This window comes from Vulpes vulpes, chromosome 15 (genome assembly GCF_048418805.1).
Source record: "Vulpes vulpes isolate BD-2025 chromosome 15, VulVul3, whole genome shotgun sequence".
Classification (NCBI taxonomy): Eukaryota; Metazoa; Chordata; class Mammalia; order Carnivora; family Canidae; genus Vulpes; species Vulpes vulpes.
In genome coordinates, this window is record NC_132794.1 from 88,735,377 (window position 1) to 88,758,766 (window position 23,390).

General features: G+C 36.5%; 1 protein-coding gene across 50 annotated transcripts in view; it reads left to right on the plus strand.

The window, feature by feature from the left end:
* Window positions 1–23,390, plus strand: part of R3HCC1L (R3H domain and coiled-coil containing 1 like) — a 130,863-nt gene that overhangs the window by 18,824 nt on the left and 88,649 nt on the right. For 20 of the 50 annotated variants that reach the window (XM_072739708.1, XM_072739697.1, XM_072739700.1 and 17 more), the window contains 2 exons: window positions 2,343–2,388; window positions 10,830–11,404. The exons of 9 other annotated variants lie outside the window; for them this stretch is intronic. The gene's annotated coding sequence lies outside the window, so the exon portion shown is untranslated. Of the gene's footprint in view, window positions 1–2,342; window positions 2,389–3,462; window positions 3,550–10,829; window positions 11,405–23,390 lie in introns of all 50 variants that reach the window. 21 more of the 50 variants (XM_072739693.1, XM_072739689.1, XM_072739722.1 and 18 more) reach the window with 3 other exon arrangements.

The following is a 23,390-nucleotide window of genomic DNA, read 5'->3' on the forward strand; positions in this document are numbered from 1 at the left end:
TTATGCTGTAGGTGTTTTTTTTTTTTTTTTTGTCATTCATATATATATATATATATATATATATATATATATATATATATATATATATGGTTTTTTTCCTGGAAGACCAGTAAGTTGATATGACCACTGTTTTGTAAGAGGTTCTTCTTCTTACCCATGTCCTCTTAAATGATCTCAATCTATTTCCGCTTTTTTTTTTTAAAGATTTTATTTATTTATTTATTCACGAAAGACACACACACACACACACACACACACAGAGGCAGAGACACAGGCAGAGGGAGAAGCAGTCTCCATGTAGGGAGCCCAATGTGGGACTCGATCCCGGGACGGGATCACACCCTGGGCGAAAGGCAGGCGCTAAAACTCTGAACCACTCAGGGATCCCTTCTGTTTCAGCTTCTCATTCTTATGTGTCACCAGTGTTAACTGGGAAACTGATATGTAGGGTGAAGGCTTTAGTGGTAACAAGAGAGTAAGTCATAGCAAATGTCGGAAGATAATTTTACTTAGGTGCTGCTAAAGCATTTGGCAAAAAATTGGAAACTATAATGGAATGATACTGGTGATTTGCAGAATTTTCTATTAAATGGTTTTACACAGCAGCATATAATGAAAAGTAAATATTGATGTTGAGAGCTGAGCTTAAGTATTCTCAAATAGAATCTAAGGATGAGGAGCCACAGCTACAGAAAGGGAAATAATATTCTCCTTTCATATCTTTTTTGGTAGTTTCTTTGCTATATTAGCATCAGAAAGCTGACTTCTGATTTTTCTAGAGTTGTGTGTATGGTTTGTGTGAGTAGAGGCATGGGATTTCATTGTGCATGAGTCTGAAATGGCTCTGATCTTAGAGCATACCAAAGTGAGTTTTAATCTTGGTTATTTAAAATCTCCTTGTACCTGTCTTATTAGGAGTATTATTTTTTTTAAGAAGAAACTAATTTGCAGCTGGCTATAAAGAGTGACATTGTGTCCGAGAAAATGCTGTACTAACACACTGCGTTGTCCCACAAGAGTACTTCTCAAGTCCCTGAACGCAGTGCTGACAATCTGTGATGGCCTGTGAATTGTTGGCCAGCAGAGTGGAGTGGTCGTGTGTAAGTTACAGAGAAGATGGGGAGGGGAACAAATGAGAAAAGAGCGGAGTAACTTGGGTTTTGTAAGTAGCTTGAATGGAAGCTATTGTTAGCTCTGCTAAAATGACTCTGAAATGAATATCCAGAGTGTGTGTGGGGAGGTTGGTAGAATAGAAAATTGTGCGTTTCACTTTTCCTTTCAGAGTGTTATTGTTTCATTCTGTCATCAAAACTATAAGGCTAGATGGTCTGTTGATGAAAGTATGGATTGGATAGATTTAAATTTTTGAAGACACTAGAAATACTACTTCATGCCAGGAAATGAGACTTATAAAAGTCAGGGTGGTAGGGATGGGACTTATCTTTTCCAGGAATTATTATAATGGTAGTAAGGCCAGTTACCATATCTAGATCCAGAATGACTGGGCCTTTATCTCAGACAACTGTATATCCTGTTATTTATTTACATATTAGATTTTATATACACATACCACCAACTGATGTTATTTCAGAAACATTTGGCCAGCTAGAGCAGTCTTCATCGGACATCAAGGCATGGGTTTCTGAGTATTTCTGGATTGTGGAAATAGAATTTAATATGGGGCAGATTATGGTTCAGTATGGTTCAGCCTTTGCCTCTAGCTAGACTAGTTTCTGTAACTGTCTCCAAAATAGCATTGTTTGACTTACTGCCTCTTCATATTGTTGAGGGTATTCCTTTTCCTTGGAATGTCTCCCCCTGATTCTCTTCTCTGTACCAGCTTATACAGGCCTGGCTCCAATTCTGCCTACTTTATGACATCGTCAGCCATTCCAGGCCCTTAGTGATACTTCTCTTTCTGGGTTTTTATCATTTACTGCTTTTCTCTTTGCCTGTGATATATTACCTTCATATTTTTTTGAAAAAAAATTTTTTTTACCTTCCCCATTAGGTGGGGACAACTTAAAGGGGAGGTTACATTATTCATGTGGTTCAAATCATGTTATATTATTTGTAGTCTTACTTTATAATCTTCACCATCCCAGCATAGATCTCAATACATTATCTGCACTTAATAAATATTTGGCTCTGAGAAGATGCTGTTACCTATTGTTAGCTTTTCAAGTCTTTAACATTTATTTTTCTTTTTGTATCATAAAAATAATAGATATTAGAATGCAGTTTAAGTACCTGATTCATGTTTGTTCAGTACACTGTACTTGGAATGCCTTCTGTAGGGCTGTATACAGGCTTCCTGATTTTTTTTTTTTTTTTTTTTTTAGGCTTCCTGATTTTTAAAAGAGCATTGCTCTGAAGATATATTCTAAGGTAATTACAGTATTTGTTATTCTTGAATCTCTAATTAATAAACCTTCAGTCTGGGGCAGCCCGGGTGGCTCAGTGGTTTAGTACCGCCTTCAGCCCAGGGCGTGATCCTGGAGACCTGGGATCAAGTCCATGTCAGGCTCCCTGCATGGAGCCTGCTTCTCCCTCTGCCTGTGTCTCTGTCTCTGTCTCTGTCTGTCTGTCTCTCATAAATAAATAAAATCTAAAAAAAAAAAAACACAAAAAACCCAAACCTTCAGTCTGCATTTAGGAGAAGCTCTTATTTGTTAATTTTCTAATTTTTTCTATGTCTGCCTTGAAGTGAAACTTGCTTCTCTTGGTTTCTCAGATTCTTATCAGCTACATTTGGCCTTCACACTTGTTAGTATAGCTACAAGGAGGGAGGAGAGACAGAGTTATAGCTATTTCTAACATAGGGATTCCATCCCCTTTGCAATTCTTCTCTTACTGCTACTGCACTTTTTGTTTTGTTTTGTTTTTAAAGCTCTTCTCTGCTATCTGTTGTTTTACCCATCTTTTGGAGGGGATTTATTTACTTTAGAGAAAGTACCCATGAACAGGGGGAGGGGTGGAGGGAAAGGGAGACAAGCAGATGCTCCAATGAGTGGGGAGCCCGAACATGGGGCTCAGTCCCAGAACCCCAGGATCATGACCTGAGCCAAAACCAGATGTTTAACTGACTTAGCCACCCAGGTGCCCATACCCCAATTTTTAGAAGGCATATATTCTAGTCTACTATAGTAGTTAAGTGCAGGGACTTTGGAATCCTAGCCAATGCTTGGAAGCTGTGTGATTTTAAGTAACTTAAATTTCAGATTTCTTATCTGTAAAATTGGGATAATCCTAGCTACTCTTAGTTTGTAATTGGCATCAAATGAGGTAATGTATACAACAGCACAGGTTAAGCCTGGTAGCTTCTACTTTCAGAGTTTATTGTGTGGTTTATTAGCATTAGTCTGTGATTCCTAAAGGAAAGAAAGATCAAGTTTTAATGCATGTCACATTTGACGTGCAGCCCTAAAGTCTTGTCTGTTTTAACTCTCTTGTCAATTCTAGGATATCAGTGACTGGAACCCGGGATAGACTCAGGAGAGGAACTAATTTCTAATAAGTCCAGAAATACAGATCAACCTCCAATGTCTGGTAGGAAAAGAAGTGTTAGGAGGGAGTTTTTTTTTTCTCTTTTCCCATCACCAGGTATATATGCAGAGTAAGAAGCAGAGTTTTCTCTCCACCTTTCTCCTACATGTTATATTGCTTTTGTTCAGTTATATTAAAGTTTTGGTCTGACTGCCTTTTGAGGTGGTCAGTAATAGGTGTACTAACATTAAACTTCGAACAGTTAAATTGTGAACTATGGGGCTACCATGTCAGTGGAGTGTGAAAGAGACTAAGCTTCAGACCGTTTCCCAGCCTATAAAGCGTGAAATCAGTTGGTGCCGATGCATGGCGACTCTAGTCACTGGAGTGTAAAATAACTTGAGGACATGAATTGTGTTTAGTTGTGAGAAAAACCTTTTCATGCCATAGTTTGTTTATATATTTTGGTGTCCCTACGATCCTACTGGAATCCTGTATCCTGTATACAGTTTCATTGTCTTGATACTCAGATTTTTCATGAAGTACTTCTTCCAGTTATGCAAACTGTATTCTTGTGCAACTGCATGCAGAGTGGCAAAGGCTATAAATCTCCAAAAGAGACTTAATACCAAAATACTGTAACTATTATATCCTGTTTAAGATAACATCTGAAAAGAACATCTTCAGTAGGTATTTGATATACAAGTTTCTTCAGTTTTTAGACTCAGATTTGAAAGTGCACTTTACATTCTGCTTTGAAGCTTTTTCCAGTCTAAGAATTGTGTTACCAGTTTCACTGGTTGCTGTTCCCATGTTCACATGTGCCTCTGGAGAAAGGGAAGTATGTAGAAAAGGATATATTTTCAAATGGTTGGGGAGTTGGTAGGAAGAAGTATAGAGATTATTCTTATGGGGAATAGAAGAGAGGGAGTTCCTCTTCTGACACCTGGTGAAGTTCTTCACCATATGGCTTTGAGGGTGAGGCAAGGTGAATGAGGAAGTTTCAGAGGCAATAGTGAATTATTATTGTCAGCACTTTTAAGGCTGGAAGGTTATTGGAAATAGACATGCCGTGAAAGCATTAAAGTTCTTTCATTCTTACCTTTGCTGGTTTTCTTGTTTCACTGCAGCAGTCTTTGAACTCTAGTTGCTTTTGTATTCATACAGATTCTAAGCAAATTGTGAATATTTATGAAATTAATACATTATTGTGAGAGACCATCCTGCTGAATATCAAGAAGTATATTGTAGCAGGTAAATGCAGGGACTTTGAAATCCTGACTGGCACTCAAAACTGTGTCATCTTGAGTTACTTCAGCTTCAGATTTCTCATCTGTAAAATTGGGATAATAATAGCCACCTTATAGTATTATAGTTGGAATCAAATGAGATCTTTTTTATACATGTGTTTATGTATATAAATAAAACATTTAGCATAGTTCCTGTCATGTGGTAAATACTCATTAAATGGTAGCTGGTTATTTTTTCTTCTTTTTCTTCCTTTGCTACTACTCTTGGTACTACTCTATCACTTCTTCCATCTTGCTTGTAGGGCCAGAACCTTAATGAAACAGAAAACATAATTAGATATGGTTCACAGCCACAGATTTTGAAAAATATATCATTATTCTCTTAGACATGGCTTAATAGATCTTAACCAAATAGAAACTCCATAAAAAAGACTTTTTTCATGAAAGGATTGTTACATTGACGTAAGATAGCCTTGCAAATGAATATTAAAAAATTATTTTATAGTGTATTTGGTTAATGCAAATAAAACAGCCTTTTTGTGAACTTAGGGAGTTTACAGAAATAAAAGTTCAAAGTATTGCCATTTCTTATTGCTCACATAACACAAGCTGTTTTTTTCCTGAAGTAGTGCCTTTTAAAAAATTCTTAGAGAAATGTTTTGTCTGGTGTTAAGAATAGTCATAGTAGAGTTCTTGTCCAGTGTATGAGGCACTATTTTGTGGAAATGGGATGGAAAATCTTCCTAATGATTTATACTAATGGAGATGAGCATTAGTGTGGATACTATATTTGGTTATGGTCTGCATCATGCGATTATTTTTACAGCACAATTAACTTCCTGATTAGACTTTGTTTGGCTGCTATATCCAGGGTACTTGCTGGGTGAAGACCTGGGTAAGGCAACTAGGAGGAGGACAAACCTACTAGTTTCAGTTGGTACGAGACCTCGGTTCTGATCTCAGTTCCTACTCACATAGCTGTAAGTCTTAGATAAATTCCTCAACTACTTTCCTCATCTTTAAAATGAGGTAATACCATTTGGTTTTTAAAGATCTTTTTCAGCTAGAAGCTTTTAAGATACATATGGAGGTAGCTTGGCCTTTCTGGAAATGCAGCAGTGACACATTTTCGCCACAAGAGGGTAAAAGTCCAGTCAGTCAGCATGTGCAGTGTTTTGACAAGAAGATAGTGTCCTTGGAAATGAGGAGGTCACATTGCTCTTATATCCATTTAGTTTAAATAAATTATGGAGTTTCTTGCTTTTCTGATTCTACTTGAATTAAATATATTTCTGCTTTTCCTATGTTCAACTTTCTAGATAGGAGTGTGACGAATAATAAGGGAGAAGAGTAGAGGTTTCTAGTTGGCAGGGATTCATTTAATTTTGTTCTCCAAGATAATGAATGGCTCTCAGATGACCAGTGGGCAACTTTGATGGGAGACACAATAGTGTGGGTGACCAAATTCAATTATTTGTGGTCACCTTCTTCCCCCCAAATACACAGGCACACACACAAATGACACTCAACCCTAATTATCTCCACTGTCTTTGAAATCCGAAGGATGAAAATGAAATGTCTGAGAAAACAATAGAACGAACACAGCACTTATAATTAAAACCTAGGTTCTAGCCTTTCTTTGTCACTTAATATCTATTTAACCATGGACATCACAAGCTCAGATCCCCAGTTTCCTTATTTGGAAAATTAAGGTGTTGAATTCTGACCTATGCAGTCCCTTTCAGTAACGTAATTCTAAGATTCTGTAAAAATTCTTTAATGTTTATGTGAAGGGCAGTGATAGTCTTGATACAACCTTATAATTAAGTAGTATCTTGTAAAAATAGTACATAATTTTTTTTTTTTTGGACAAGGAACAGAACTATAGATGTTGTTAAGGCATAAACATTAAAGTATTAAACTACACAAGAGCAAGAAGAAGAACACTCCACTGAGATTTTTCTAACCCTACAAATTCTCTGGACCATAGGCTCAGGGTGCACCAAATCAATCAAGAGGGGCCATTAATAGGTAGGTAGGTTAAGCTGATGTGGGGTATAGCTGATAATGAAACATTCATAGGGGAAGTCATTTGGGGATGAGTGAGCTTTGAAAAGAGGGTATCTATATCACAAAGGGAATCTATATAAAAAAGCTGGAGTCAGAATCTGTTTCTTCCAGCTACATAAGTGGAAATAACTTTTGAACCAGAGTCCAGTTATATGAGTCTGAGTTGCTGTCTGAGAGCACTGGATAATGTGGAAGGAACAAAGAGGGCACAGAGTCCAAATAGACAAGCTGAGTGTCTAGAAGGCGACAGAGCAAATGGTTGCAGAAGTGTGCTTGTGAACACAGGCAAGGATTAGTACTTAGAATTTGATACGTACATAAGAGAGTAGAAGCCAGCCAGGCAGACTGGATAGAATTTAGGATTATGAGCAAAAGACAAAATTTTAACCTGTCCTGGCTTTAATTAAGCACCATCCTTGGTGTTGGTAGGCAGGGTCTGCTTAGTAAATCCAAGGCTCCACACATTTGAAGCTAGTGATTATATCACTGACAAACTCTACATGATTTGTATGGCTCTGATGGCTTCACACTCCACTGGATACACATAGTCACAGATCTGTGCACTAATACTGCAGAGTTCGTTTCACAGAACTGGCTAGTAAAAAATTTGGCAAGCAAGGTAGCTTTCTGAGTGCTCCTCGGAATGGAGCCCAGCTGTTCCCTTTGGGCTTTGAGCTGTTGGAATTCATTGGGATAGCAGCTAGAAAGAATGAAACTAACATTTTCAGCCTAGTTCATGACAGCAAAGCAGAGGTGTTAAAATTTCTATTCTAGAGGTTTACACTACAAGTAACTTAACCTGATTGTGTGTCTTAATATTACTGGGCTTCTGACCGCTGAAATATGGCTTGGATCGATGGTGGTTTGGAGAAAGTAGAAAGAGGGCTATCCATCATTCAGAAGCTCCATAGAAGCTGCCTGATAATGCTGCTTTCACCAAGCAGCCATCTGTCCATCCATCCATCAGTAGGATGAAATGAGATTTAGCGGAACAGGCAGCCGTAACTCTGAGACACTTTCTGACCAACAATTGTAGCCCTGGCCTGAGTCTGACCACAAAGCACAGCACTGGGGTTTGGCGGGATGTGGCAGCAAGTGCAGTCTCATTCCCGTCAGTGCAAGCCTAGAATGTGTTCCGTATGAGACCAGAGCACAGCTATACTTCCCATATAAAATTTGATAAACTTGGGGTGACCAGCAAATAGTAATGTTCTTTCAGCTCCATATTGTTTTACAAGTTGAACAGATCCTTTTGATGGAAAGTTTTTTGTTGGGGATCCCTGGGTGGTGCAGCGGTTTGGCGCCTGCCTTTGGCCCAGGGCGCGATCCTGGAGACCCAGGATCGAATCCCACATCAGGCTCCCGGTGCATGGAGCCTGCTTCTCCCTCTGCCTGTGTCTCTGCCTCTCTCTCTCTCTCTCTGTGACTATCATAAATAAATAAAAATTAAAAAAAATTTTAAAAAAAAAGGAAAGTTTTTTGTTTGACTTGGAGAAGAAATAGTATTAAGACCTGATTTCATTTTGCTGGAATCTCACCACAGTATACCCTTGAATTTGCATCCTATATTGGTGGAATGGTAATTGGTAAGTGCTAATGAATCAGGATAACCACTTTTTCTCAATTGAAAACACTGGGTACTTTTGGCAATTCCCAGTTTGTTGTAGTATTGAGGGATAAGGCTAAATTAAATTTGAAAATAATTTAGTTATTTTATACGAATTATTTTTCCTATTAAATTGAAAATTGTACCTAGGTTGTTAGGTAGCAGAAATTGAATTTTCTTTCTCTTATTTTTCTCTACTTAATATTAGTGGTGTCGATATGAAGGAAAGAAAGTATGGATAGAGAAAGAAAGAAAGAAAGAAAAGAAAGACTAGAAGCAAGAAGCTAGATTACTCCTAAAACAGATAATCAGGCTCTGAGTGATTAAATGTTAACTGTCATCTTCCTGCTTCCCTGCTTTTCCAGGTGCTGAGCCCTCTAAGGACCTCTTGGTCAGTTACACATCTTCCTTGACTTACAATGGGGTTATGTCCTGAGAAACCCATTGTAGGTTGAAAATACGTTTAATATACCTAACTTAGCATCATAGCTTAGCGTGGCCTAACCTAAATGTTCTTATTTACATTAGCCTGTAGTTGTGCAAAATCATCTAACACAAAGCCTATTTTATAATAAAGCGTTGAATATCTCATGTAATATATTGAGTACTGTGCTGAAAGGGAAAAACAGCGTGGTTGTTTGGGTGTAGGGTGGTTCTAAGTGTATTGGTTGTCTATCCTTGTGATGGTGTGGCTGATTGGGAGGTGTGGTTCACTGCTACTGCCCAGCATCACTAGAAAGTATTGTACCGCATATTGCTAGCCCAGGAAAAGGTCAAAATTCAAAGTATGGTTTTAACTTAATATATATGCAATTCACATTGTTGTAAAGTTGTAAAATTGTTTTTTTTTTAAATTTTTTTAAGATTTATTTATTTATTTATTCATGATAGAGAGAGAGAGAGGCAGAGACACAGGAGGAGGGAGAAGCAGGCGTCATGCTGGGAGCCCCACGTGGGACTCAGTCCCAGGATCCTGGGATCACGCCCTGAGCCAAAGGCAGGCGATGAACCGCTGAGCCACCCAGGGATCCCCAAGTTGTAAAATTGTTAAGTCAAATCATTGCTAAGGCAGGGACTGTGAGTATAGTTCTGTGCTCATGTTGCCTATTCTGGTATGTTTCCTACCATGGCCAGCTTCCTTGACTGCTTTCTTGAAGTGGTCACTTCAGACCTCAGCTCCTGCTCTTTGTTCTGAAGCCTTGCTTTTCATTTCAGATTGGGGGAGGGGTCAGGGGAGCCTAATGTACCGGAGATGCCTCGGAAATGAGAGCCTTGGATGAATTCCTGGGCCTATTGATCCACCGGCAGTTTATGCATCCTGACATTCATAATCTCAGTAGGCTGCTGATGTTCCTGATTAATGGGCCCAGGGGCTGTCCATCCGTCACTTCACATTAATTACTGAAGAGGTGTTTTTCCAGTGATTTACCTGACAGCGGGCTGTGATAAATACCCCTAAGCAGAGTGGGCAGTGATTAATCATGGGGCCACACCCCTCCCCCCACTTTCCCTTCCCCCTAACCACAGGCCAGCATTGGGACCTGACCAAAGAGTGCCCCCTCCCCATAAGCTATCTATCTCCATAATTGCTGGTGGATGCATATTTATTGGGGCAGTGGACCTGGCAGATAGCATTCTAGAATTTTTGCCAAAGATGATGAAAAATAAATCTTCTTAGTAGGAAGAGTAACTAGTATGTTTTTACATGGGGCAGAAAAGTATATATGAGCTGCCTTTATGTTGCTTTTAAGAAATCTGGTGGAAGTATTGCCTACCTACTCTGCATGTATTCAGCACTATGGTAGTTGCTCTGTGAGCTTGAAATAGAGGAGAAAGTACAATTTTTGTTTTTGTGATTTTTTTTTTTTAATCTCTATTCAGGGAGAATCTATGAACACGTATGAGAAATTAGAGAACATTTCAAGGCACTAATATAATCTTGGGAGAATTGGAATAGAACTCCAGGCTTTCAGTTCTTACTTTGGCTTTAGAAAATGAAATTTAGTAAAATATTTGAATATTAAGTATTTTCTACATGTCAAGCACTCTATTCAACCCTGGAACTATAAAGATGAATGTGATGCAGCACATACCTCGGTAAGCAAAGCCTAGTGCCCTTGGCTTCAGTCTCTCAAGCTTTAAAATAAGCTTTTCTAGGAAGTTAAGTATTTTTTTATTTATTTATTTATGATAGTCACAGAGAGAGAGAGAGAGGCAGAGACACAGGCGGAGGGAGAAGCAGGCTCCATGCACCGGGAGCCTGATGTGGGATTCGATCCCGGGTCTCCAGGATCGCGCCCTGGGCCAAAGGCAGGCGCCAAACCGCTGCGCCACCCAGGGATCCCGGAAGTTAAGTATTTTAAATTAGTTTAAAATTTAAAGTGATTTACACAATTAACTTTTTTTTTTTTTTAAAGTAGGCTCCATGCTGTGCGGCTACTGCAGCAGGGCTTGAACTGACCCTGAGATCAAGACCTGAGCTGAGATCCAAGACACTTGACTGAGCCACCCAGGCACCCCTAAAATTATTTTAATATTAACTTTCACATTAATTTTTTTCTTGGGACATCTACTGAGTACTTGTTATGTTCCTGAAGATACAAGAAACATGTGGGAAATAGTTTTTGCTCTTAAGAAACCGTATTACAGAATATGAGGTGACATTCATAAGTGAGACACTTAAAGAAGAATATGTTAGTATATAATGAAACAAATACTGTAGATATGAATGCACATGAATTCACAGAAGCGTGAAGTCAGTGTGTCTTCAAACAGTTAAAAGGGAAAAGCTGGATATGAGATAAGGTTTTTGAAGGAATAGTGACTAGGAAGAGCATTTAAACTGAGACAATTCAAGGAGAGCATTTTAAAAGTTGGAGTGAAAAGATCATGAGGCCATCCAATGCAGAATGGAGGATTTGTGTCTGAGAGTGATAGAAATATGATTGAAATACTAGAGTGACACCAAATTATTGAGAACCTTGAATCTTGGGTAAGATTTAATTTATATCTTATAGACTCTGGTAGAGTCACCAAGGTTTTGAGCAAGCGATTATGAAAAAAAGGTGTGTGTTAAAGTATTATATATTGATGTGCCTGATGTTATTTGGAATTACTAGAGTATCTTAGAATACTCTCACTGTCTTCTTTTCTAAGGTTGTTCCAAACAAAACTATTAAACAGATTAAAAATATAAATAAAATATAAAAATATTACAAAAAACAGATTAAAAATATAGATCAATATATGTCCCTGAGTACAATGCAAAGATTGTGTGGTTTGGTTATATGTAGAATAGGTAATAAAGTTTTACAATCTTTACACATCTAAGTTGAGTAAGTCAGTGGAACTTTTAAGTAATGACTACAGAATTAAATTAGGAAAGACTATAACCTTAAGTTTTAAGAAACAAATTGATCTTTGGTCTTAACTAATGTAACTTCATTAAGGTTGTGCTAATTACTCACTGGCTTCTCAAAGCCAAGAATCAGAAATTAAGGAATCAGTGCTGTCATCTATATTTTGATAGGAATTTCTAGGGAAAGTGATTTTTTTCATTAAAAAATTAATGTATAATTTACATGCAGTAAAATTTGCTTTTCTTAGAGTATATTGTGTGAATTTTGGTAAAAGCATGCAGTCCTATAAATCTCACACAATTCATATAAGAACAGTTCCGTCAATGCAGAAAATTCCTCTCTGCCCCTTTGTAATCAGCCCCTCACCTGAGCTTGAGTTATAGTTACATATAACTACTGATATATTTTCTGCCCCTCAATTTTTGCTTTTTGTAGAATGTCTCATAAGTGGAATTGTATTTCCCTAGTGGTAAATGATATTGAGCATTTTGTGGTGTGCTTATTTGCCATCTTTATATCTTTTTGGGTGAAGTATTGTTCAAATTGCTGTTTGTTTTTGGATATTGAGTTTTGAGAGGCCATTATATATTCTGGATTCGTTATTAGATATGCATTTTGGAAATATTTTCCTCTGTTTTGTGATTTGTCTTTTCATTCTCTTAAATGTGTCTTTGAAAAACAGTTCTTAATTTTGCTGAAGTCCAGTTTATTGATTTAAACATTTTTTTCTTATTTTATGGATAATGCTTTTGGTATTGTACCTAATAAATTTTTGCTTAACCCAAAGTCAAAAAGATTTCTGCCTATATTTTCTTCTGGTAGCGTTAATAGTTTTAGGTTTTATATTTAAGGCTGTGATTCATTTTGAGTTAGTTTTTGTATATGGTGTGAGGTATGAATAGAATTTATCTTTTTGTTATCATTATAAATTTTTAATTTTTTCAGCACCATTTATTGGAAAGATTTTCCTTTTATTTTTTATTTTTTTTAAATTTTTATTTATTTATGATAGTCAAAGAGAGAGAGAGAGGCAGAGACACAGGCAGAGGGAGAAGCAGGCTCCATGCACCGGGAGCCCGATGTGGGATTCGATCCCGGGTCTCCAGGATCGTGCCCTGGGCCAAAGGCAAGCGCCAAACCTCTGCGCCACCCAGGGATCCCTTTTTTTTTTTTTTTTTTTTAATTTTTATTTAAGATTTTCCTTTTACCATTGAATTTTTGTTGTTCCTTTGCTGAAAATTAGTTGATCATATATGTGTGGGTCTGTTTCTGGACTTTTCCCCCCCATTCTGTTGATCTATATATTTATCTTTTCTCCAATGCCACACTGATTTGATTACTATACTTTGTAGTAAACAGATAAGGTAGTATAAGGTAGAGTAAGTTGTCTTCACTTTGTTGTTCTTTATCAGAGTTGTTTTGGCTTTTCTAGTTTCTTTGCTTCACTCTATTTGTTTCAGAATGAGCTTGTTTCTATAAAATTCCTTCTGGGATTCTGATTAAAATATGAAGACAATTTGGGGAGAATTCACATCTTGATATTGAGTCTTCCGATTCGTGAACTTAATTTAGATATTCTTTGATTTCTTTTATTCAGTGTCTTACAGTTTTCAGCATAGATTCTACATATATTTTGTTAGATTTATACATAAGTTATTTCATGTTTTTGAGTGATGTTGTAAGTGATACTCATTACATTTTCTATTTTTATTTGTTCATTGATAGCATATAGAACACTACTTGTATTTAGCTACCTTGCTAAATTCACTTATTAGTTCTGCTAACTTTGTTGTAAAGTCTATGGGATTTTATATGTAGAAAGTAATTCAGCAAAGATAATTTCTTTCTTTACAATCTGGATATTTTTTTTTTTTTTTTAATTGCATTGGCTGGAACCTTCATTTCACTATTGAGTGGAAGTGGTGAGAGTGATCATCCTTACCTTGTTTTTGATTTTAGGAGGAAAGCAATTGATTTTTCACTATCAAGTGTGATGTAAGCTGTATGTTTTTATAACTGTTTCATTTTTGTTTTTTGTTTTTTTTGTAGATAACCTTTATCAAAGTGAAGAAATTCCCTTTTGTTCTCAAGCTTGCTGAAAATTTTTTGTTATGGATGAATGTTGAATTTTATCATACTTTTTGTGCATCTGTTGAGATGGTTATATATTTTATCTTCTTTGGTCTTTTGCTATGGCGAATTATATTTTGTCCAGCCGAGAAAGTTTTTGTTTCTTCTTCAGTTTTAAAAGATATCCTTGCTGGGTATAGAATTCTGGGTTGACAGTTTTTTCTGTCAGCACTTTAATGATATCTGACTTTATAATTCCTAAAAGTTCTTATGCTGTTCCTCTGTATATAATTGGCCTTTTTCATTATAGCTGCTTTTAAGCTTTATCTTTTATTCTTTCTTCTTGCAGTTTGAATATGATCTGTCGAGGTGTTGATTTCAGCATAGATTCTCAAGTTGTTTGTTTGATAATGTTGAGCTTTTTAGATACGTGGTTAGACATACTTTATTATAGAAAATTCTTGGATTTATCTTTTTATGCATTGCTATGTCACATATTCTCTCTCTCTTATTTCCTGGGATTTCAAGTACACATATGTTAGATTATTTGCTATTTTCCTGTAGTACTTGGATACTGTCTTCTGTTTTTTTTTTTTTTTTCCAATTCTCTTTTCTTGTTTGTTTCAGTTTTAGTAATTTCTGTTGACCCATCTTTACCAATTCTTTCCATGGGTGTGTCGACTCCATTGATAAGGTCATTGAAGGTTTTTATCTCTGTTACTTAGTGTTTTTATTTCTAGCATTTCCATTTGGTTCTTCTAGTTTCTGCCTCTCTGCTTAAATTGCCCGTCTGCTGTACATGTTGTCCACATTTGCCTTTAGAACTTTTAACATCATAGTTTTTATTATTTTTTAAAGATTTTATTTATTTATGAGAGACAGAGGCAGAGACATAGGCAGAGGGAGAAGCAGGCTCCCTGCAGGGAGTCTGATGTGGGACTCAATCCCAGGACCCCAGAATCATGACCTGAGCCAAAGGCAGATGCTCAACTACTGAGCCACCATGGTGCCCCTAACATCAGAACTATTTTAAATTCCATTTACATTAGTTTGAACATCAGGATCATATCTGAGTCTGGCTCTGTTGGTTGTTTCTTAACAATCCAGGTTATGTTTGTTTCATTTTTGATTTTTGTGAGTTTGTTCTTTTTTTATGTTTTTTGGTTAAAATCTGCACATTGTGTTAGAGTAGTAAATACTATTTATGCCTGGAGATGAACTTGCTTTATCTTTTGCTGTGATGTTTGTGTGTATGTTGAGGGGAGAGGGGTTTGAGCCAGAACATTCTGGTCAGGATTTTGAGCTGAATTTGGGTTTTATTGTTAGGTTACTTTCCATTTACCATGGTCTTCAGCTTTTTCTTATGTTAGCTTGTGTTTAGGGTGTGGTTTGGTTTGCTGAAGAGTTTCTCTTCTAGTCTGCTCTCCCCTCAGCTTTAGGTCTTCCCTTTGAACTTGCATTGAGAGAGGTCTCTGTTCTTTGTTCTTCCCCAAGCAGTAAATTGCTGTTGTGTCTTACTAGGCTGTTGTTGGGGGAAGAGGAGTGGGGCATGGCATTTTTGCTGGTTTGGTTCAGTCCCAGTTTTAAGGTAGATGCTTTCCCCCTGAATCTCAGGGTGGGGCTTTTTCAGCAATCTTGCCCCTTCTTTAGGGGTAGAGGTGTTATTTTTTCTTCTTCTTCTTCTTCTTCTTCTTCTTCTTCTTCTTCTTCTTCTTCTTCTTCTTTTTTTTTTTACTTTGCCTAGCTGCAGTGGGCCTTCACTTGCTGCTGAGGGTAACAGGATTTGCTGCCTTTCCCCAGCCACTTAAAGCTTTCCCCCCCCCCCCTTTTCTTTCCTGTAGGAGAGGTAGGCGAGAAGGATCCAGGTGGGGCTTGCTACTTTGCCCACATGGGATGCTATTTCTTTCTTCCAAGTTTATACCACAAGGCTAGACTTTGATTTCACTGTCTCTTGCCTAGTTCTTAGTCTTTTGAGCCTCCAGTGAGGTCTGTGGAAAAGATTCTGTGAGGGGGTGAGAATTCCCTTTGTTTCTGTGTTTGCGTTTGGTTCTGTCTTCTGCTGATAGTCCAATTTGGCCTTAAGCAACTTTTAAAACATTTTAACTGAGTTCTTCATACTGGCTTTTATGGTGTCTAGTATTCACTACAGGTAAGGAAGTGTTCATGTCCCTTCTCTCCTTTGAGTACTATGTCTTCTTTCCTTAGATTTTGGGTTAGTTGCTTGTCTTCTGACTTTGCTTCTCTGATGAATTCAAGAAAATTTGTGATTTTGCACATTTTCCACCTTTTATTTGGTTTGTGTTAAGGGTGGAAATGACATTCTCCATCTTTCTACACCATAAACAGTGTCCAGAAGTTCTGCTTACTTGAGGATATGATTTAGATATGGGATTTTTGTTGGTTGGAATACCATTTAAATTTGTCATTCTTAATTTCTATTCCCAAATTGTTATTTTTGTTTGTTCTTTCATTTATTCTACAAAAAGAAAAAAATATTTTGATTCTATGTAATTATGTCAGGCACTGTGTTAAGTGCGGGGGGATGCAGTGATGGGCAGGAAAACATAATTCCTTCTCTAATGAACGTATAGTACAGTGGTGAAGACCAGAGAATTAAAGAAGTAATTATAATCAAATATAAGAGCTATAACAGGAGAGGTATATGGCAATGATACCTCGCCTAACCTAAAATCATTAGGTAAGGCTCTCCAAAAAAGAATAATGATAGAGACCTCTAAAGCTTAAGTAGAAATTAGGTTAAGTTGGTTAGGAGGCTGCAGGGGGAGTAAGACTAGATAGAGGGAAGAGGTTGTGTAGAAACTAAGATGAGAAAACCAGTAACATGGAGAGTTCAAGAATCTGAAATAAGTTTGATGTGGCTGTGTGGCATATGAAGACAGAAGTGACAAAAGCTAAGAGAAATTGGTTGGAACCAGGTTATAAAGAGTCTTGTAAGCCATGTGTAAAAAGTTGATTTTATCATAAGGATGATGGGAAGTTGTAAGATTTTAGGGAGGGGGATACCTAAGTAGCTAATTGTTTTAAAAGGATCATTCTTGATGCAAGGTAAAGAATGAATAGAAAGTAAGCAACACAGAGAGACCATATAGATGGGTTTTTATAATATTCTGGGCATTTGTGTGAGTTTAACTTGGGGTATCTTTAAAGATGGAGAAAATTATACAGATTGAAGAGGTACTTAGGTATAAAGATGAGTGGTACTTGTGATTGAGTATGGAGAGAAAAGAAGATTTTTGAAGTATATCCAGTGAAGGTCTTTGAAGACCCTGGCTTCTTTCCTTAGATTTTATGTTAGTTGCTATTCCTATGACCTTCTCTGTGAGTTCAAGAAAATCTGTGATTATGCACATTTTCTACCTTTTATTTTGTATGTGTTAAGGGTGGAAATGATATTCTCCAGCTTTCTACATCCTCAACAGTGTCCAGAAGTCCTGCCTATTTGAGAATGTGTCTGCAGAACCTCCAAATTTCCTTTTTTCCCTAAGAGAGTAGAAAGGAAATATATTTGGTTCACTTTAATTATACCACCATTCATGGCCCATGTTTCAAAATTCATTGAGGTTTTGAGTAGAAGTAAGTCAGAAAAGGAGACAAGGAAAAAAAATCTAAGTAATAGGTAAGCCATACTGAATAAAGTTGGTTCTTTTCCCTGATTGTTTTTGAGTCCTGAGAAATACAGAAGAGTGTTTGATTCCTTCAGTGTTGATATTTAGCCTGTTGGCATATAAACAAATAAAATCTGCAAACTGGCTTCCTTGTTATTTTGGAACAAAAATAGCATACAATCGATCTTCTGAAAGAGCTGTTCCATGCAGAGAGAAATTTACTATATTTAATCACTTAATTTCCTTGTTTTTCCCAGATGTTTTTAGTCAACATTTCATGTGGTAGATGTAAAAACCTTTAGAGCAAGCATTGGGGAGAACAAGTGTTCTAAGACTCCACAGTGTCACCAAGGTAGTGACCACCGCCACCAGTAGCTGTGGCACGTGTTATACAGAACACAGTGGTGGATGGCAACAGTGTTTTCCTAGGATTGGAGGAGCAAAGTTTTAATTTTCAGAGAAGGGAAAGTTAGTGATAGACACCTCTATATGATTCAAGATTTCAGTGGTTAAGGTGTAAAAGTATGTGTAGAGCTCATGAAGGTAAACAATTTTCCTTTATTTTACTTCTCAGAATGATAAAGTTTAAATATGGTATGTTAACACAATGTTAAAGTTAGTGTGATTCAGAAAATTCAAGAGTTGTTTGTTGAGGATATACTGTGGAGTGCAGAGTTCTGAGCAGTTATAAGCTTAAATATCATCAGTCAAAGCTGGGTTTCAATTCTATTCCCAGTGCTTACTAGCTAGATGTATGACATTGATTCTTAGTGACCTTGTCTTTAAAATGGTAATAGTTGTACATATCTCGAAGACTTGTTTTTGATGGTTAAATGAGATAATATATATGAGCATTTAGTGTAGTGCTTTATTCATCAATTTTAGTGCAGTTCAGATTTAAATTATGTTGCCATGTACAGTTCTTTAAATCCAACAGACTATAAGGTTTTTTTTTTTTTTTTTTTTTAATAATCTTGGAAACATTCATAGTCTCAGCACTTTTCAGTACTGACCAAAAGTGGGTAATACTTTAAAAATATAGAGTATCATTTCTTTGATGGTGGTAGTACATTGTGGTATTCAGGAATGAACCAGGTAGGGAGGACAGGGATTTAACCTGGCTCCGGTTTAATTTTTCTCTCACCATTAGTTTGCACATTAAGTCTCTTTCTGTAAATAGATATGTACTATGTGTCACATATGGTACATTAAGAAAGGTCTACTTGTGGGATAATAGGGACAACGATAATAGCACAATGATAAAGAATCCTTAAATTTCATTGAGAATACTTTCACCTATTCAGAGTCTCAAATTAAGGAGAAACATCTGGATTCATATTGCTTTGTGTTAGGAACATTTGCTTTTATACTCATTTATTTACCAAACATTTATTGAACACCATCCATTGCCAGGAATGGAGCTAGGCACTGAGAATATAGATTGTGATAAGGCATTTCTTGCTTTCAAGGAGCTCAGAGTATAATTGAGAGTTGGGTGAGCTAGTAGTTTGGTATGGCAGCAAGGAGCAGAAAATACCTCCCCCACATTTACTCAGGAAATATTTATTGAAATCTACAACATGCAGCAGGCATTCAAAGAGATCATTTAGGGCTGCATCTCAAAAGGAACAGTCCTACATCATTCTTGGCAAGTAGATCTTCAAATAGTAATGGAGAATCTTGGATTTGGATTCACTATAGAACAGGCATGGTGTAATCTTAGGCAAGACTAGATCTCGGAACAGTTGCTGATCAGCTTTCTTGACCCAGTGGTCTTCCTCTGGCTTTTCTTTACTTCCATGGCTCCATGGCTCAATTATTTTTGGAACAGCTTTTGAAGAAGCAAAAGGAAGTAGTTAGATCTTCTCATCTCCTAGACATCAGCTAAGTGATATGGTTTTCCTAACTATTTTTCCCCCCAAAAGATTGTCAGATATTAAAGCTGAAGGTTCTGAACACACTGGGATATTTGTATTGTCATAAAGCATCAAAGCATATTGCCAAAAGGAGAGTTAGGAGCACACACACTGGAGTCAGATAATCTGGATTAGAATCAGCCACATTCCAGTTCTTTGGCCTTTAGTGTGTTAACATCCCCATGGCTTAGTTTTCTCATCTGTAAATTGGACTGGTAATAATACCGCTTTGTAGGGTTTTGGGAGACTTGAATGAGGATGATACTATTTGAATATCATCAAATAAGCAAATAATAACTGATAAGGGTTCAAGATAGGCATCATAAAGTTCATATATTAAAGTTCATACACTCTGCTCAAGTAAAAGGCATTTCTGATCCTTACTTAGAAGCCTATTATTCTTATTTTATAGATACTTTGAACAATGGAATTTATAGCACTCTGAGAGAAATGAAAATGCTTAGAGTGGCAAGATATGACAGGTAATGGAGGAGCAGAAACAATAAAAATAGTTCTCTACTAAAAAAATAGTAATCTGGAGGTCATAATATAGTTGTGTTGTATGTGGGCTGAGAGCAGCCTTTCACAATGAGTAAGGCCCTGATATGTTACTTTGTACATGACCAGTTTAGCAGTTTGGATAATGCTTCCCATTAATGAATCTGTTTCTTCCATACCTTTGAGTGAGGATTATGTAAGGTCCTCAAAATGAGTGTCTAAAACTTATTTTTTCAGTCCAGGTGTTAAAAGAAAGCCTTAGGAATCATCTCCTCAACTGTAGATAGTAATGTTATAAGTTACTGTCTATATTCTGTTTATTTGAAATATAAGCTATATTTTGGGAACCTGGTTTGAATAGAAGTTAAGAATAAACCTTCAAGTGGATGTAGGAATTATTTTGTGTTTTCAAGTATAAAATATGTCATTGTATTAACTAGTGCAAGTGCATTTACGGAAGGATGCATTAAGAAAACTACAGCAGAATCAGTCGTGGTTCATTAGCAGATTTTATAGTTTTTAAATGTGAAGCCATTTCTCTGCTGTCCAAGTATAATTTTTTATGTTATTATATCACACACAAGTGCCTCTGTGTTGTGTTTAGGTCAAGTGTATTTTAAAGTGAAGCTCTTTTGCAGAGGAAGGACATTTTTAGTTTTTTTATTTGCAAAAATATGCTGAACTGTGGGAGTATAGAACCTTACAAGTGTGGAAAGTTTAGGTAGGTATAGGTTTATTCCAAATTTTATTATTTTGCCAAAGACTCCTGGTAAGGTGGTATAATCTTCAGATGTCTTCTATTTTTTTAAATCTTAAGATGTCTTACTCATGTTTTACTTTCCCTTTTGTCTTGCTCTACAACAAAAATTGTAAATCATTTGAAATAATGTTTTCTGCGCCTGCTGTGAAAATCTCTGATATGAATATGCTGTTTAGTATTTTTTAAAGTCAATCAAGTAAGACAACTTAGTGAATAAATTGATTTTAAATTATGATACAAATCTAAAATTTTTTAATTAAACTAAAATAATTAAAAAACAAGATTAAAAAACAAGACCAGGGCAAATAGTAAGGGTATTTTATGGAATTTTTTTCAGTCTCATCTGTGTGTATGATTTCATACTGTGTCATGTGAAATGTCTTTAACAGGAGTGCAGGAAAAATTTTGAAAAAAACTAGCTTAGAAAGTCTAACAGGAATCTATGCTCATAGCAGATAAGTCTTACAAAGCTTTTTTAAAAAATACAAAAAGTAGAGTAATATGTAGTAATATGTTTGTAGTGATTATTTTTATAAGGAGAGAATGCAGCTTTTTAAGTTTTAGGTTTGTTGTATGATGCTTTTGCATTAAGCAAAATACCCCTAAAACTTAACCTTTTTAGCTAGTTTTATACCTTACTAAATTTTTTCTTAAAATGATTTTCTGTTACAGACCTTTGAGTCATCTATTATCTTTTAAAGAGGTAACCTGTTTGACCTCTCTCTTTCTAACTTGGAGATGTCATTCCTCAGGTAGTAGACCATAGTGACCAAATAGAAGAACTTTGTAATCTATTGTGATCAGAACACTGAATATTCTGTAAAAGTTTGTAAATGAATAGTAACTGCTACATTCCCAAGTTCATCACCCAGTACTCCACAAAGTTATATATGCCCATTGCTGAAAAATCAGAACTTAAGCATTTGTGACTGAATTCAAGTGACTGAAAAACTGATTTTGTACAGGCTTTAATGAATCCTGAATTTTGCTAAGGTACAAATAAGTTTTAAGAAAGATGTTGAATATATGAGCCTGATTTATATATGAATATGAGGCTCAAGGTGCTTTAACTCCTGAGGTGAATAATTGAGCACTTCTGAACATTATATCCTACCTAACACTACCCTTAAGTTTCTAATAAAGATATAACAGAGCAAGCATTGATAGATTTTCGAATCTTATAGTTGCTAACTTTTTGTTGGATCTTTCTTAATACCTTGTACTTGCTCTCTAACTCGTTCCAGTGAGGTATTTATCTCTTCAGCTCAACTGAAACCATTCCAGTGTCACCAATAACCTCCATCCTGCCAAATCCAGGAGAAGATTCTCAGTTCTTCCTACTTGACCTTTCTGCATTTAATACAAATAACTACTCTTGCCTTTTAAAAATGTTTTTTTAAAAAAATGTTTTCTTCACTTGGCTTCTGGGATACTACATGCTTCTGTTCCCTCCTGTTTTCTTCTTCATTCTTTACTGGCCCACATCTTCTGTTCCTGACATCTAAAGGTTGTAATTTTCCCTTTGGTTCAGTTCCCCTGGCCTTCTTTCTGTGTCACTCCCTAGTAGTAGCCTAATATTGTTTCTTGACTTGAATCCTTATGATGATGACTCCCAAAATTTAATCTTCCAATTCTTGCACCTCCCTTGAGCTTTAGACTTACGTTTCCAATTGCTTGCTTAGCAACTGTATAGGGTGTCCAAAAAGCATTCAAATTTAAAATGTACAGATCACAACTCTTGATTTCTCTTTTCCTATTTCCTTCCCCTAGTCTTCTGTACTTAGTAAATGTAACTGTCTTCAACCAGGTTGATCAGACCAAACTCTCAAAATGACTCCTTTTTTCTTTTCAGGTCCCATACAGTCATTCCACCAAGTTTTTGTTAGCTTACCCTTCAGTATATTTCATTACTCTGGCTACTTCTTGTGACCTCCTCTGTTGAAGGAGACATGATTGCATGCCTGTTAGTTTTTAGACTTTTTTTTTTTTTTTTTTTACAGATTTTCCTCCTTCTACTCTTACTCTTTGTAGTCAGTTCCTTACATCTCTGCCAGAATGATCTTTAGCAAAGGTGAGTCAGATCATGTCATTGTCTTACTGAAACCTTCTAGTGATTTTTCAACACATTCAAAATAAATTTCAAAGCTCTTGCCTTGGCCTGTGGGCCCCTACTTGTTCTGGCCGTTAGTTATCTTCTAGTGCCCCTTTTTACTCTGTTGTCTTGCCTCAGAGCTTTTGCACTTGTTCTTTTTTCCTAGAATTCTCTTTTCCCTGGATAATTTGTGTGACTCTCCGGCTCAGTTCAAGTATCAGCTCAGGTATCAACTCCTCAGAGTGGTCTTCCCTGCTTTGCTCTATGGTTTTCCCTTCTAAAATAGCCATATGTCTTATCACTCTATATCTTTTTCCCTGTGTTATTTTACTCCATCGCATTTATCACTATCAGACTTTATATGTTTCAGTGTTTATTTTTTGTCTCTACTACTATAGGGTAGCTGTATGAGGCCAGAGACTTGTTTTGTTTTGTGTTCCTAGTGCCTAAGACGGGACTTGGCACATAATAGGTGTTCGGTAAATGTTTGTGGAATGAATAAATGTATGGGCCCTGAATCACAGCTGGAGGTTAGGGAAGTATCATCTGTTGAGAAGTCTCACTTGTCATGATCAGACAGGTATTTATTTAGTGTCAAATGTAGTGCTGTGGCATTGTAGATAAAAAGACACTAACCCTACTCTGAAGGAACTTACT